Genomic DNA, 18428 nt, shown 5'->3' on the forward strand with positions numbered 1-18428 from the left:
CTGCTACCTTCAGAAGTTCAGCCATTGATTTCGGGAATGAATAGACTTCAGACTCCCGGCAGACGCACCAAAATGTTATCACAAAATCACTACTAAGGGCTGCAACCAAGCAAGATTTCATGTAACTCTTTCAACCAGACTTTAGACCAAAGATTAGCCTCTTTGGTCAGAGAGGGCTCTCTCACAAACTTTTGATAAAAATCCTTCACTACAATAGATGGCTAACTCTTCACTCATTCGTGAAAACAAAAGCTGGTTGGATACATATCAAATTGGTCCTCATTGGGCTATGGAGTCTCACACACTAAGTAAACAGAAAAACATAGTCATTTCATGGAAGTCAAGGCTCTTTGCATTAAATGTTCAAACATACTCCACAAAAACCACAGCTTGCCAAACACACAGGAAGTCAGAGCATAAGATATGAATTCTGAGTGATTGTGCTATAACAAGGCTGTAAAAGAACATATAATATAAAACACCACCATTATATTTGAACAAAATAATCCATCGAGAATCTTGAGAAGAAATCAACACTGTTTTACTATTACTGTAACAAGTCTTACATTGGCCCAAATAACTCTGTTTTTGTATAAAATGTCCAACCCCTATTACATCCTAATTTCATCCATTTATAGGAATACATTCCTCCCTTTCTAGAGGGAGCTCGAAGGCCCTATTAACTACTCCTACATGCTATTTAACTAATGCATTAATTACAAAGTGCTGAACTGTAATTGCACACAATCCTAATCAAACTAAAACACTAATTCCATTCTCCTCGTATGCTTGATTCTTCTTGGATCTTTGACAGCTGTCCTCCTTCAGTTAGGCTGAGATGGCTGAGCTACGGATGCAATGAATGCTGACTTTGGATGCTTGAAAGCGCTGATGGCTCATTAATTGACCAAAAGATGTGCTCCTATTTTAACGGTCTCTGTCTCCCAACCTTCTCCGAAAGTTCAGCAACATGTCTCAGCTCTTTTAATAACCCCAGGTATGAAATTCTGCCATGTTTCTGATGTGTTGTAGGTGGTATTGATAGACATGTGTTTCTCTTCCTCAACTCCCACTCACAGTATCACACTAGCTGCTCTGCGCTTAAAAATCATCACCTACAACAGTTTCGTAGCGCGCTACGAAACTGCTGTGTGATTTCAAAAACACAGTCTTCTTCCCTGCCTTTAAAAAAAATTCACCATGCCTAATTGATGCTTTGGACAAGGTTATGAGAACAACCTGTAAATGAGTATGGTTAATAGCGTCAACCTTTCTGCACAGCGTTTAACACATTTACAGTTAGTGCAAGGGCAGCTGGTGAAGTTTTTTATTTTTTTAATTTGCTCTGTCATGATGATGGTACTGCTTAAAACATTTCACATGCTACCCTACCTTTAGGGTTCATCTATTCTTCCTTTAGTGCAGTCTCACAGCGACACTCTGTACTCTCTTCATTTTTTGCCTTCATAGATCTGTTCTTTGTAATCTCCATCTTTCTTTCAAAAGGGAGGGTTATTATTGACAAGATTTTCCTTTGGCTAGTGCTTAAACACAATGAAGACATTACTATCAAAACAAACCGAAAGCAGAAATATGTTTATCATAGAAAATTCTACTTCATGCACAGGCATCATCTTGAAAAGTTGACCAGCCAATGTTCTTAGCAATAGAACACGAGCTCAAATGCTGAGGGTCCCCTGTATTTCTTAGATCCATCCATGGTGCCATAGCTGGTCTCATACTATCATAATGAATGGCAGTATCCACCAGAACGGAATTGTTTAAAGCGGTAGGCATAAAACCTCTGACATAAGAGCTATTCGGAGGCATTAAATAAAAATTAAAAACAAGTCTGCTACCAAAGGACTTGTTGTTTCCAAACTGAATGCTATTGGCATAGGATCCATGTATCCCCAAATCTTCTAACACTGGCATAATTGTCTCTGTTGGAGGAAACCTGTGTTGAATGTTGGAATCGACGTCCATCCAAGGCTGCAAAAGGTCTTGTGAAGGATAACCGCCATTGATTGATGGATAAAACAGAGGAGAAACCTCATGTTGAAAAACTAGTAGATGATATCTAGCAACCTTTGGATATAAGGGTTCTGCAAGATCTTGAACATCATCAAGCCAAGACATGATTGAAGATTGATTGAAAATTTTCTGGAATTCTAAAAGTGCTTACAGACATTTCAGACAAATCAAAACTCATTTGTATGTCCCTAAAGATTCATGGTTCATTCATATGTTGAGAGCTCTTGTTCTGAATTGTGTCTACCAGGCGATTCACAACATTTACAAGTCCTCCAAGAACATCTATTAAATCCTGACCTTGCTTTCTCTTGAGCTCTCTATCGAGCTCACTGGTTTGTAGTTGCACTTGTTTATTTACCTCAATACCCTTCCAATACATGTCCCTGTCTAGCTGGCTGGAGCATATCTGTGCTTGAGTTGTTTTGCGAATAACCGTTTGTATATTCTGACAATTCTCACGAAGTACACTAATTATGACATGTTCCCTATCATCTTCAATTGAACATCTTCCTTTCTTATGCCTTATGGTAAAATCTAGTGGTTCATTACCACTTCCTGAAACCGTTGGATCCTGTATCTTGACCATCTCATCTTGTGAGTCATCATTGGAAGTAAAAGATTATCTGCAGCCACACCCATGCTGTCAAAGGTAGCATCAGGATATGCAGTTGGTGTTTTATCTAGATTTGCATCCATCGCATCAAACAACTCCCTTTCTGTACTTGATGCCCAGCTTGTTGGAACTATCAAAATCCCAGTGTAGTATGCAGGACTCTCATGGGAAAAAAAAAAACTCTGTGGGGTTAGGACTTTGTCCTGCTTGCATACTTTGTCAAACACATAACTTCCTGGCTTTTTCAACTCAGTGTCCACTAAGAAGGAATTATTACGACTATTGTAACAAGCAGATCTGATTTTCCCCGGCAGGGCGCATTTGATGAGATTTCCTTTGTCATCCTAATAGCTGAGATTTGATCTCCATGTCGTCTGAAGAACACAATAGAGGCCATGGAATGGACAACAAAAATTATATCATCCCCAAGGACAATAAACAGAATACTGCCAATGTCAAGAAACTCAAAGTTGTGTACATAGTAATCCCTATAAAACTTTGGTAGCTTCACTTTCTTGCCCAACTCTCGGAGACGCAAGTTGTGGAAGTATGAATCTCGCTCTATCAGCTCTTCTTGCATTTGAGGTTTGTTTCCATTCGTGAGTAACTCTGACGAAGACATCACTGCATTTAGACCATATTTGGTTGCGGCCATGCCATAAATTTTTTCATTTTCTTCTCTCGGCCTTTTCTTCTTTAATTGATCTGCCATATTTCGCAAGGGGTGGAAGCGTTTAATTGAGGATGAAGCTCTCTCTATCATGCCGCCTCCTAAAGCAACTTCTCATCCCAGATATAGACAATAGGTCTCAAATACACTAACAATTACCAGTTTGTATTTGGAGTAGTAATTCTAGATCATACGACGACAATCTGATCAAGGCGGAATTACCTTAAATAATACGAACACCTTTCCGACAACCATAAGCAAATTTCGACCATGTGTCTCTGTCTTTCGTCGGTGGCAGAGCTAATGAACGAACAGCTAATATCGTTTGCCACATCTCTATCCCGGTGTCATTAATCATGGGGACCCTGTGGCAATCAAATTCTTATAAAAACCACTTGACACTTGGCTTTTAATCACTGCATTCCATAAGAGAAACTTCTAATGCTGATATTGTCAAACAATTTATGCGCATTCTCCATGCTAGTTCACGAACATGGCAATATATAGCATCCATACGCGCCGCTTTTGACATCTCTCCATCTCTTGCAGTCGTTCAACCTTTGCTCTTTTTCTCATAAAATGTGCCAGGTCACTATTAATGTCAAGAAGCATTGTAACCAGACTCTGTAAGTGCTGGAAATCTTTTCTGCACTATGGCTAGTTTGGTTTTACAATCATCATCAGCTGACCGAAATGACTGAATCATTCTCTGGATCTTCTCTCCTACCTGGCAGCGTTAAGCTACTCCCAAGTATTCTTTAATTTCATGTGGAAACAACCCTGACAATAAATATGGAAAATGTTGCGAGTGAGATAATTCCATAACGCTGAAACAACTATCAGTAAGGATTCTTATTCTTTAGTGTCCAATTCTACAGCCTCCAGGGGATGCCATTCAATCTTCCACGGATGCCATTCACTAGTGCAAAATCTCGTGCATGTTCATCATTTGCAACTTCAGTGAAACCTTTCTCGGCCCTTTCCAGAGCAGGTAAAACAATCCTCTCCTCCATTTGAGCATGTTCCTGCATCAAATCCACAAGCTATGCGTAGTTTTTCTTTTTTTTTTTTACTTTTTATTTGCATGGAAATACTTCCCTTAGCAGGATCTATAACCTTAAACCCTTGCTTTCTTGGACACAGCTAATTCATCTGCAGAGGGAACAATCTTCTCCATGTAACAAAAAATGCTCTTATGTTGCAGAACTGTCAATGTCAGGAGTGAAGGGGTGCCCTTTCAGCCAAGATTTTGAAAATAGAACTCACTAGTAAGTTCATGACAATTTGAATAGGGCGATAAAAGGGAAAGGCCAACATTTGTCTGCAATAACTCTGCAGATGAGAATGCACTGGACTGATTTCAATTCCTCGGAAATATTGCAATGGGACTGCTAGATAAAGAAATGGGATAAGATAGACATCTGCCATACTCAGCATATCTTGACAATTATCATCGTCCTCAGAAAGATCTGTAGACTGGGACTAGGTGGCCAAGCATTAGGATTCTGCTCTACCCAAATTTTATGTTTGCAATATTATTTAATTAAGAGATTACAACTGACATCATCTAGAATGAAGCTCCTTTTTGACATTTTTGTAAAACATACTTTGTTTCCATTATTCTGCCTGTGGTGCAAAGCCCTTGAATCAAGGCATTAAGAGAAACACTGCCTGCCACATGGCCCTCTCTTTTTTTTATTAAGTGATGCAGCTCCAGAGTTTTGTTGATAGCACCATTACCGCATTGATAATTAATGAGCATGTAATAGGTGTAATCGCTTGGGAACTTCATTTCTTTTAACAGCAATGTTGCTTGTTGTGCCTTCCCTGTTTTGCAAAATCCATAGATCAGAGCATTGTATGCAACAACACCAGAGTCATATCCTTTAGTCAGCATTAGACCTTTAAGCACATCAACCTCATCCACAGCAATTGTAGCCAATGTACAATAGGCATGCTAGGATTTGGGCCTCCACTGAAAACTCAAGCAAATCCTCAATTTCATAGCATGCTACGAAATCACCTAATAGGTAGCGCTGCGAAACTGCTAAAAAGGATTCATGCGCTGTGAAAACGCCTTGTCCTTTAAGCTAGGCTAAAAAATTTTGGCAACAGAATTTTCAGTGATAACAGTGGCTCCACTTGGGATAGTGTGCCCCTGTGGTACATTAAGAACATGCAGCTCCAGTGCCTTATCCATTTGTGACGGACAGAAATTCACTTGACCAGCATGACTGTAGGAGAAGGAAAGCTACTTCTAATGAAAAATGCTCAGTTGACCTTGAGCTTATTTGCATTTACCTCTACCTACCTACCCTAACCATTTCAACTTCTTCAGCTCAATCAATGTGAATTTTCCAATGCAGCCAATCATTTGTCTTATCTAATATTTGATTTCTTTGACTGCATCGGAATTCAGAGCTACAATGATATTATGATGACCGCTGCCACTGAATTTGTCTCTGATCTTCTTTGAAAAACTAAAATACTGGAGAGTAAAACTCTTCCATGTAATCAGCTATAGGATCCCAGAACACATGAACAGCTTGATTCTTCTTGTAACCTTCAGGTTGTGCAAACTGATCTTCAACAACCATGTATAGCTCCTTAAACGTGAAAGAGAAAGGAAGTGGCATTCTCTCCTTGTGTTCTGTCATAGAAAGCTGCTGAAAATAATGATCATGATAACACTCTTCATTTTCAGGCCACTGGTTCTCAACCACACAAGACCCCTCTGATGTGCTATCCACTTTTCTATTTGACAAGCTATCCAGCTACTTTTCTGAATCATTCCAACAAAAAATGGAATTTTCCTCACTATTATGATTATTATTTGAAGTAAGATGCTGCAAGGAATTACAAAATTGAGCAAGCTTTTGCTCTGTCTGAGTGTCATAGAAAATTTCCTCCAATATTTCTTCTTGCTGGGTGCAATCAATTTCGTCTTCATCATGATCTGAAGCCTGACAAATCTGCTGCATCTCTACATCAATATCTAAGGATAAAACATGGTTTTCACAGGTAAACTCTTGCTGCTCTTTATGCTGTGCTTCATGGAATGTTATACCTTCTCCTTGGTGCTGAAAAACATTGTTATGAAGAGCCTCTAAAATTTCTTCATCTGTAAATTCATCATCACCATAACAATCCTCCAAGTACTGAATAAGATTCAAAGAATGCCTACAGCAATCTTTGAGCAGCAACAAAGAAGGATAACATTCTTTATACATTTCACAAAACACATCATGGAAATCAGCAAGAGAAGATAATGAACCATTTTCCAAACTTTTATACCAAGACCACGCTTCTCCTTCTAAAGTGGCCATAAACATCCTCATGAGACAATCTTCAGGGAAATGAACCTTAAGACTGCGTACATGCATGTGAAACCTAACCAAATGGAGAGCAGCATCATCCTTCTTTTCATTTTTGAATATTGGAAGATCATCTAACCAATCAACCTTTGGCATAGGATTTGGAAAACCAGGGATATGAGACCGACTCATAGGAGCATACCTGGCATTCATTCTTGCAGTGGAATCCATCTTGAAACTTCATCAAGCTACTGATATTCTAGCAGTGGAGTCACCTTCTAATTTATTCTTTGATGTGTGGAGTCGCCAAGGTAGTTTTGCAGCCTCAAAGATGATGCCTGAGCTCCTGCTACCTTCAGAAGTTCAGCCATTGATTTCGGGAATGAATAGACTTCAGACTCCCGACAGACGCACCAAAATGTTATCACAAAATCACTACTAAGGGCTGCAACCAAGCAAGATTTCATGTAACTCTTTCAACCAGACTTTAGACCAAAGATTAGCCTCTTTGGTCAGAGAGGGCTCTCTCACAAACTTTTGATAAAAATCCTTCACTACAACAGATGGCTAACTCTTCACTCATTCATGAAAACAAAATCTGGTTGGATACATATCAAATTGGTCCTCATTGGGCTATGGAGTCTCACACACTAAGTAAACAGAAAAACATAGTCATTTCATGGAAGTCAAGGCTCTTTGCATTAAATGTTCAAACATACTCCACAAAAACCACAGCTTGCCAAACACACAGGAAGTCAGAGCATAAGATATGAATTCTGAGTGATTGTGCTATAACAAGGCTGTAAAAGAACATATAATATAAAACACCACCATCATATTTGAACAAAATAATCCATCGAGAATCTTGAGAAGAAATCACCACTGTTTTACTATTACTGTAACAAGTCTTACATTGGCCCAAATAACTCTATTTTTGTATAAAATGTCCAACCCCTATTACATCCTAATTTCATCCATTTATAGGAATACATTCCTCCCTTTCTAGAGGGAGCTCGAAGGCCCTATTAACTACTCCTACATGCTATTTAACTAATGCATTAATTACAAAGTGTTGAACTGTAATTGCACACAATCCTAATCAAACTAAAACACTAATTCCATTCTCCTCGTATGCTTGATTCTTCTCGGATCTTTGACAGTTGTCCTCCTTCAGTTAGGCTGAGATGGCTGAGCTACGGATGCAATGAATGCTGACTTTGGATGCTTGAAAGCGCTGATGGCTCATTAATTGACCAAAAGATGTGCTCCTATTTTAACGGTCTCTGTCTCCCAACCTTCTCTGAAAGTTCAGCAACATGTCTCAGCTCTTTTAATAACCCCAGGTATGAAATGCTGCCATGTTTCTGATGTGTTGTAGGTGGTATTGATAGACAGGTGTTTCTCTTCCTCAACTCCCGCTCACAGTATCACACTAGCTGCTCTGCGCTTAAAAATCATCACCTACAGCAGTTTCGTAGCGCGCTACGAAACAACTGTGTGATTTCAAAAACACAGTCTTCTTCCCTGCCTTTAAAAAAAATTCACCATGCCTAATTGATGCTTTGGACAAGGTTATGAGAACAACCTGTAAATGAGTATGGTTAATAGCCTCAACCTTTCTGCACAGCGTTTAACACATTTACAGTTAGTGCAAGGGCAGCTGGTGAAGTTTTTTTTTTTTTTAATTTGCTATGTCATGATGATGGTACTGCTTAAAACATTTCACATGCTACCCTACCTTTAGGGTTCATCTATTCTTCCTTTAGTGCAGTCTCACAGCCACACTCTGTATTGTCTTCATTTTTTGCCTTCATAGATCTGTTCTTTGTAATCTCCATCTTTCTTTCAAAAGGGAGGGTTATTATTGACAAGATTTTCCTTTGGCTAGTGCTTAAACACAATGAAGACATTACTATCAAAACAAACCAAAAGCAGAAATATGTTTATCATAGAAAATTCTACTTCATGCACAGGCATCATCTTGAAAAGTTGACCAGCCAATGTTCTTAGCAACAGAACATGAGCTCAAATGATGAGGGTCCCCTGTATTTCTTAGATCCATCCATGGTGCCATAGATGGTCTCATACTATCATAATGAATGGCAGTATCCACCAGAACGGAATTGTTTAAAGTGGTAGGCATAAAACCTCTGACATAAGAGCTATTCGGAGGCATTAAATAAAAATTAAAAAAAAATTTGCTACCAAAGGACTTGTTGTTTCCAAACTGAATGCTATTGGCATAGGATCCATGTATCCCCAAATCTTCTAACACTGGCATAATTGTCTCTGTTGGAGGAAACCTGTGTTGAATGTTGGAATCGACGTCCATCCAAGGCTGCAAAAGGTCTTGTGAAGGATAACCGCCATTGATTGATGGATAAAACAGAGGAGAAACCTCATGTTGAAAAACTAGTAGATGATATCTAGCAACCTTTGGATACAAGGGTTCTGCAAGATCTTGAACATCATCAAGCCAAGACATGATTGAAGATTGATTGAAAATTTTCTGGAATTCTAAAAGTGCTTACAGACATTTCAGACAAATCAAAATTCATTTGTATGTCCCTAAAGATTCATGGTTCATTCATATGTTGAGAGCTCTTGTTCTGAATTGTGTCTACCAGGCGATTCACAACATTTACAAGTCCTCCAAGAACATCTATTAAATCCTGACCTTGCTTTCTCTTGAGCTCTCTATCGAGCTCACTAATTTGTAGTTGCACTTGTTTATTTACCTCAATATCCTTCCAATACATGTCCCTGTCTAGCTGGCTAGAGCGTATCTGTGCTTGAGTTGTTTTGCAAATAACCGTTTGTATATTCTGACAATTCTCACAAAGTACACTAATTATGACATGTTCCCTATCATCTTCAATTGAACATCTTCCTTTCTTATGCCTTATGGTAAAATCTAGTGGTTCATTACCACTTCCTGAAACCGTTGGATCCTGTATCTTGACCATCTCATCTTGTGAGTCATCATTGGAAGTAAAAGATTATCTGCAGCCACACCCATGCTGTCAAAGGTAGCATCAGGATATGCAGTTGGTGTTTTATCTAGATTTGCATCCATCGCATCAAAAAACTCCCTTTCTGTACTTGATGCCCAGCTTGTTGGAACTATCAAAATCCCAGTGTAGTATGCAGGACTCTCATGGGAAAAAAAAAACTCTGTGGGGTTAGGACTTTGTCCTGCTTGCATACTTTGTCAAACACATAACTTCCTGGCTTTTTCAACTCAGTGTCCACTAAGAAGGAATTATTACGAATATTGTAACAAGCAGATCTGATTTTCCCCGGCAGGGCGCATTTGATGAGATTTCCTTTGTCATCCTAATAGCTGAGATTTGATCTCCATGTCGTCTGAAGAACACAATAGAGGCCATGGAATGGACAACAAAAATTATATCATCCCCAAGGACAATAAACAGAATACTGCCAATGTCAAGAAACTCAAAGTTGTGTACATAGTAATCCCTATAAAACTTTGGTAGCTTCACTTTCTTGCCCAACTCTCAGAGACGCAAGTTGTGGAAGTATGAATCTCGCTCTATCAGCTCTTCTTGCATTTGAGGTTTGTTTCCATTCGTGAGTAACTCTGACGAAGACATCATTGCATTTAGACCATATTTGGTTGCGGCCATGCCATAAATTTTTTCATTTTCTTCTCTCGGCCTTTTCTTCTTTAATTGATCTGCCATATTTCGCAAGGGGTGGAAGCGTTTAATTGAGGATGAAGCTCTCTCTATCATGCCGCCTCCTAAAGCAACTTCTCATCCCAGATATAGACAATAGGTCTCAAATACACTAACAATTACCAGTTTGTATTTGGAGTAGTAATTCTAGATCATACGACGACAATCTGATCAAGGCGGAATTACCTTAAATAATACGAACACCTTTCCAGCAACCATAAGCAAATTTCGACCATGTGTCTCTGTCTTTCGTCGGTGGCAGAGCTAATGAACGAACAGCTAATATCGTTTGCCACATCTCTATCCCGGTGTCATTAATCATGGCGACCCTGTGGCTATCAAATTCTTATAAAAACCACTTGACACTTGGCTTTTAATCACTGCATTCCATAAGAGAAACTTCTAATGCTGATATTGTCAAACAATTTATGCGCATTCTCCATGCTAGTTCACGGACATGGCAATATATAGCATCCATACGCACCGCTTTTGACATCTCTCCATCTCTTGCAGCCGTTCAACCTTTGCTCTTTTTCTCATAAAATGTGCCAGGTCACTATTAATGTCAAGAAGCATTGTAATCGGACTCTGTAAGTGCGGGAAATCTTTTCTGCACTATGGCTAGTTTGGTTTTACAATCATCATCAGCTGACTGAAATGACTGAATCATTCTCTGGATCTTCTCTCCTACCTGGCAGCGTTAAGCTACTCCCAAGTATTCTTGAATTTCATGTGGAAACAACCCTGACAATAAATATGGAAAATGTTGCGAGTGAGATAATTCCATCACGCTGAAACAACTATCAGTAAGGATTCTTATTCTTTAGTGTCCAATTCTACAGCCTCCAGGGGATGCCATTCAATCTTCCACGGATGCCATTCACTAGTGCAAAATCTCGTGCATGTTCATCATTTGCAACTTCAGTGAAACCTTTCTCGGCCCTTTCCAGAGCAGGGAAAACAATCCTCTCCTCCATTTGAGCATGTTCCTGCATCAAATCCACAAGCTATGCGTAGTTTTTATCTTTTTATTTGCATGGAAATACTTCCCTTAGCAGGATCTATAACCTTAAACCCTTGCTTTCTTGGACACAGCTAATTCATCTGCAGAGGGAACGATCTTCTCCATGTAACACAAAATGCTCTTATGTTGCAGAACTGTCAATGTCAGGAGTGAAGGGGTGCCCTTTCAGCCAAGATTTTGAAAATAGAACTCACTAGTAAGTTCATGACAATTTGAATAGGGCGATAAAAGGGAAAGGCCAGCATTTGTCTGCAATAACTCTGCAGATGAGAATGCACTGGAATAATTTCAATTCCTCGGAAATATTGCAATGGGACTGCTAGATAAAGAAATGGGATAAGATAGACATCTGCCATACTCAGCATATCTTGACAATTATCATCGTCCTCAGAAAGATCTGTAGACTGGGACTAGGTGGCCAAGCATTAGGATTCTGCTCTACCCAAATTTTTATGTTTGCAATATTATTTAATTAAGAGATTACAACTGACATCATCTAGAATGAAGCTGCTTTTTGACATTTTTGTAAAACATACTCTGTTTCCATTATTCTGCCTGTGGTGCAAAGCCCTTGAATCAAGGCATTAAGAGAAACACTGCCTGCCACATGGCCCTCTCTTTTTTTTATTAAGTGATGCAGCTCTAGAGTTTTGTTGATAGCACCATTACCGCATTGATAATTAATGAGCATGTAATAGGTGTAATCGCTTGGGAACTTCATTTCTTTTAACAGCAATGTTGCTTGTTGTGCCTTCCCTGTTTTGCAAAATCCATAGATCAGAGCATTGTATGCAACAACACCAGAGTTATATCCTTTAGTCAGCATTAGACCTTTAAGCACATCAACCTCATCCACAGCAATTGTAGCCAATGTACAATAGGCATGTTAGGATTTGGGCCTCCACTGAAAACTCGAGCAAATCCTCAATTTCATAGCACGCTACGAAATCACCTAATAGGTAGCGCTGCGAAACTGCTAAAAAGGATTCATGCACTGTGAAAACGCCTTGTCCTTTAAGCTAGGCTAAAAAAATTTGGCAACAGAATTTTCAGTGATAACAGATTCAATCCTCACAAAGAAGCCTCGTAAGAGCACATGCAATAGGTCCATTAAATCGCAAAACAGTGCGTTGCAGATCTCTGAGCAGTGCGGGACCAGTTGGAGGGACTCTGTGCCAAGATCGCCGCACCAACTGAGTGACTCAGGGATGAGTCACGATGATTTTGTTGGGGGCCTGTTGAGCATGGAATCCCCCCACAACATGTTTTGGGGCTGAAAGCCCAAGTTTTGGTCAGATATATTGTAAAACTCCGTGAATTGATGGTGCGGAGCGCGAAGTATAGGTTGAGTCATAGGGTCTTCTGCCCTAAGTTTTGTAATGTCATGTCGGCCTACCCATGGTCCACGGACCATGGGATTGTATAAATAGAACGAGGCTCTAAGTTGTAAAGATAGTGAAGAGGAGAGATAGATGAATACGAATTGTTTGAGCATAGAGTAAGAGTCTAAGGGTATTGCGTCGTAATAGTAGGAAGAGGCTTTGTAGCTAAGTGCGCAGAGGCCTAGTAGAGTCCGTAGCTGAGTGCGCAGACCCCTGCTGCTGAGTGCACAGGGTGGTGTCGAGTCTATAACCTTGAACAAAGAATAATAAACATAATTTGATTCCAATTTCTGTGCATCTACTTGTGTATTGCATTCTTTACGTTCATACTATTTTGTTTATTGCGCGAACTTATATGATTGTTGGATATACTGTTAATTATCACTAGTATTACACAAATAAGTTAAGTAATCGGGTAATAATAGGTTAAATAGTAAGGAACTTGGGTATAATACAGATTGCACCTGAGTAGGGCTACGCGAAGGCAGCATCACAGGTTGTGAGGGACTAATAGATGCATGTAACGACGTGTGCGCAGGGTCAAGCTGCAGACCGCCAGAAGCTCATCAAACATCCCTAGGGTGCAGAAACCTGGTTCTAGCACCCTCCCATGCTACTTCGGGTGAGACCTCAGTCCGCGCTCCACGGACTATTGCCGAAAGGGCCAGTAGTACCGGGATTTGTTTGGCTAAATCACCTCTGAACCTAGGTCAGGCCCATACAAGCCAATAGTTCCAAATCAAGACATTAGCACAACATGGATCCATGTCATTTCAGGATTACAAGCAGTTCATTAATTTGTGTGACCAAAGTAGCATAGAAGACACATCTAAATTAGTTGATTTCTGCCTTCATAACCTCACCTTAAGTGATATCAATCTTTCGGATCATAATTCTAAGTTGGGAGACCTACATCTGACGACGCTTGCATCTTGGATGACTCATGAGGAGGCTAGATCTGAGGAGGTGGAGAAAGTAATGGCAAAGGAAGAAAAATAACCCCTCAATATCAGGGCAGAGCAGCTAAGTCCCATGGTTGTAATCAATACCCACAACATCATTGTTAGGTCCCTATAATACTAGTGATTCCCCCATTACTATTGTCATTTTAACCCCTTATTGTTATTGTTTTTCCCCTGTTGTCCCAACATTGTTATTATTGCGCCCCATAAAAGCCCACTATTGTTATTGTTGTGCCCTTATGTTGTTATTGTTATGTCGGCTTTGATTATATTGTGACCCCTTAGACTCCTATATATAGAAAGAAGGTTTTGTCATTTGAGTCATCCAAGAATTGTTCATTTGTGTAATGTAAATGAGGTTTCCCCCTCGAAGAGGCTTATTGTGAAGTCATTGATCTATATGTTCTTCTATTTTGTGAGATGGTTGCATAACATTTAGTATCAGAGGTTTGGATTCTAGGGTTTCACTGCTCCAAAAAGGTCATTATGGAATTTTCGCTATAAATATTTATACGAAGTTTCAGAAGCTAAAAGAAAACCCATTTGATTCAAAATCGTGATGACCCTTAGGTTCAAATTTTAGAGCTTCTGTCGCTATATTTTCGGATATATGATCCAAGGAAGTTAGGGTTTTTGCAGGATCCCGAATTACATACCAAACAAGCGACCGTGGGAAAATCATCATAACTTTTTCTCTGGGTATCAGTTTGAAATTTCGTAAGTTATAGAAAGAGGACATACTGTAGTTTTTTGTGCATTGCTTTCAGGTCTGAAGGTTGAAACAGTGACATTTGGCACTTTGTACAAGTTCACTCTATTGAAAAAGTGTATAATCAGGTCATCTTGGGAGATTCGGCATAACTCTTTCTTGGAGAATCTGATTTAGATTAGACTGGTGGCGTTGGAAAGAGGACTCAGAGAGATACCACAGTTCGCAATTTAAAACCTTGGAGATTTGAAATTTCAGAGATATATCATATTCGATATCAATGTCCTACAAATAAAAAAAAGGTGTGTAGTCTTTTTAAATATTTTCATAAGTTTTGTTTGAAAAATTAGTTTGAAGTGATTAAAATGGAATAGTGAAGAAAATTATCATTAGTTTCTGCCCTGAAGAAATAAAATGGAAACACCTAGTAAGCAACCTGAAATCTCTACTATGACACATGAAGAAGAGGAAGAAATGCAACATGATATATCAAAATTACGAGACCAAGTGCAACAAATTTCTCTCACACAAAAAGTAACAGAAGCTAAGATGGATGGTTTGAAGAATGGCATCAATGGTATGAAAAACAACATTGAAGATTGGAAGAAACACATGGAAGGGTTGAAGGAAGGTTTGACAAAGTTATTACAAGAAAGGCTTCCTAATGGCGAAAAGGTAGTAGAGAAAACTCATAATGAGAACACAGGAAATGTTAATCATGATTCGAAGAATGACAACATTGAAGATTTAAAGAAAGACGTGGAAGGCTTGAAGGAAGGTTTGACAAAGTTGCTACAAGAAAGGCTTCCTAATGGTGAAAAGGTAGTAGAGGAAACTCATGATGAGAACAAAAGAAATGTTAATCATGATTTCATAGACTCTAACGTTGGAATAAAGACCCACCATGTTCCAAAGATTGATATGAGAAAGTTTGATGTCAAGGATCCCGTAACATGGATACTACAGATGGAACAATATTTCGATCTCCATAATGTGCAAAACACACAAAAGGTACGCATTGCAACTTTATATTTGGAACCCAATCAATTTGTATGGTATCAATGGATTTTCTCTCATAAACAAATTGTCACTTGGTCAGTTTTTACGGACAAAACGATAGAACATTATGAGGATACAAAGAGCAACACCTTCTTTAGCCAATTGATAAAGGGTTCAATGGTGGAGCACATTGATGACTTCCATAAATTGAATATAAGGGTAAATGATATTCCAGAGGAGCATAGGATTGATGTTTTCATAGGGACTTTAAAGGATAACATCCAACATGAGGTTCACTTTTTGGAACCTGACTCATTGGAGAAGGCATTCAGGTTGGAAAGAAAAATTGAAAGAAAAATTATGGCTTCAAGGAAGCCTACCACTCACAACTATAAAGATGGAAGCTTTGTTTCCCCTAGCCTTCCACAACCTACAAGGTTTACACCACAACAATTGGAAGAAAAAAGAGGAAAGGGGCTTTGTTACAGTTGTGATGGAAAATACACTAAAGGTCATAAGTGTGCTGAGAAAAAATTGTTTTACATAGACTGTGAAGAGGAGGAAGAAAAGGAAAAATAAATGTCAAAAGAAGAGGATATACATCAAGAATCAACCATGGAGAAAGAAGAAATGAATCCAACCATATCTTGTAATGCATTGGTGGGATTTACTACTCCTCAAATTTTCAAGATGGAAGGACATATCAAGAAGAAAAAGGTAATAGTGTTGATTGATTCGGGTAGTATCCATAATTTTATCCATTATAAGATAGACAAGGAATTGAATTGCTTCGAATATCTAGCACCAGAGTGTCAAGTGATGGTTACAAATGGAGGAACCATAAATTTCTCTGGAAAGTGCCATAATACCAAGATATCCATTGGAAAATATGTATTTAATAGTCCTACGCTTTCTATTCTAATAGGTGGTGTTGATGTTGTACTAGGATTCCAATGGCTACAATATTTGGGTATGATAGCTTTTAATTTTCAAAAACTTTTTATAAAATTTTGTTGGGAAGGAAAGGAAGTTGAATTAAGGGGTATCGCAAGGAAACCAGGAAAGATAATCAGATATAACGACATGGTAAATCTTCTGAAGAAATAACTATGGGGCGTAATTGCACAATTATGTTCACTAGAAGTTCCCACATTGAAATCATCTATTTCTCTAGATCTCTAAAAAGTCTTGGACGATCATTCCAAGGTGTTTGGGACTCCCAAAGGCCGCCCACCTATTGGTGATCATGATCATGCTATTCATTTGATCCCAGGAAGTGTTCCTCCAAACATCAGGCCTTACAGATATCCCTATGCCCAAAAGAGTGAAATTGAATGTATGGTTGCAGAAATGATAGAGGATGGAATAATTAAACCTAGTCAAAGTTCTTTCTCTGCTCCATTAGTATTGGTGCATAAGAATGATGGATCATGGCACATGTATCTGGATTATAGGGAGCTCAACAAGCTTAATATTAAAGATAAATTTTCCATTCTCTTCATTGATGAATTATTGGATGAATTACATGGAGCAATTTACTTCACCAAGTTGGATCTTCGTTCAGGATATCATCAAATCAGAATGAAGACTAAAGACATTTTGAAAACAAAATTTAGAACTCATGAGGGTCATTATGAATTTTTGGTCATGCCTTTTGGCCTTACCAATGCACCTTCAACATTTCAAGGTTTGATGAATTCCATTTTCAAACCCTTCCTTAGAAAATTTGTGTTAGTATTTTTTGATGATATACTAATCTACAACAGAGTCTTGGAAGGATCATGTTCAATGTGTTGATATGGTGCTCAAACTATTGGAGGAGAAACAATTATATGAAAAACCTCCAAATGTTTCTTTAGAGTACAGGAGGTGGAATATCTGGGTCATATTGTATCTCATGAAGGTGTTAAGGTAGACCATAGAAGAACTAAATCCATTAAGGAATGGAAAATTCTCACATCCATAAAGCATCTGCGAGGACTTCTCAGGTTGACAGGGTATTATCGCAAGTTTGTTAAGAATTCTGGCAAAATAACAACACCTCTAACAACATTATTGAAGAAAGATGCATTTTCTTATACTTCAAAAGCAACGAAGGCCTTTGAATATCTTAAAGATGTAATGTTCCAAGCACCGGTCTTAGCTATGTAGATTTCACAAAAACATTTATTGTGGAATATGATGCCTCAAGTAATTGAAATGGTGTTGTTTTAATGCAATAAGGAAGACCCATTGCTTTTGAAAGTCGTCGAATCAAAGGAAAGTACTTATACAAAGCTATTTATGATAAGGAAATACTGGCAATACTAGATACACTTAAGAAATGGAAACCTTACCTAATGGGAAGACAGTTCAAGGTAAAAATAGATCATGATAGTCTTAAATACTTTTTAGAACAAAGATTATCTTTAGAAGAGCAGCAAAAATGAGTCTCAAAGATGTTGGGTTATGACTTTGAAATCATCTACAAAAAATGGAATCAAAATGTTGTTGCAGATGCACTCTCAAGAAAGGATGATTATGTGAAATCATTTCTTTGTTCCATCCCTATCATCCAACCAGATTGGATAAACGAAGAAAGGGATGATTGGAAGAATGATGAAGAAGTGTGGGAAGTCATTCGAAAGTTGCAGCAAGATCCCAGTACATCTGATACATTTAGTTGAAAATAGGATTCGTTATGGTACAAAGATGGCTTATACCTCTGTAAGAATTCCCAACTCAAACAAAAGATTCTTCTGGAATTGCACACCTCTCCGTTAGGAGGAACTTAGGATTTTTTAAAACTTACCATAGGGTTAAGAAGGAATTTTTTTTTGGATGGCCTTAAATTTGATATTCAAAGGTTTAAGGTGGAATGTTTGGTTTTCGAACCAAATAAAGTTGAGACAATTAAGACCCTGGGTCTATTACAACTTTATCCATTCCAAATCAATGTTGGGAGGAGGTTTCAATGGATTTTATCACAGGTTTACCCAAGTCCGAAGGAAAGAGTGTCATCATGGCGGTAGTTGACAAACTTA

General features: G+C 38.6%; 2 pseudogenes; both read right to left on the bottom strand.

Moving 5' to 3' along the window:
* Positions 1–2230: 2230 nt before the first annotated feature.
* Positions 2231–3359, bottom strand: LOC149194184 (uncharacterized; annotated as a pseudogene).
* Positions 3360–9207: 5848 nt separating this feature from the next.
* Positions 9208–9836, bottom strand: LOC149194185 (uncharacterized; annotated as a pseudogene).
* Between the last annotated feature and the right edge of the window lie 8592 nt (positions 9837–18428).

The sequence above is a fragment of the Pinus tabuliformis genome, chromosome 2_2 (assembly GCF_031772625.1).
Source record: "Pinus tabuliformis cultivar Carrire ecotype Pingquan chromosome 2_2, CPIR1, whole genome shotgun sequence".
NCBI classification, from domain to species: domain Eukaryota; kingdom Viridiplantae; phylum Streptophyta; class Pinopsida; order Pinales; family Pinaceae; genus Pinus; species Pinus tabuliformis.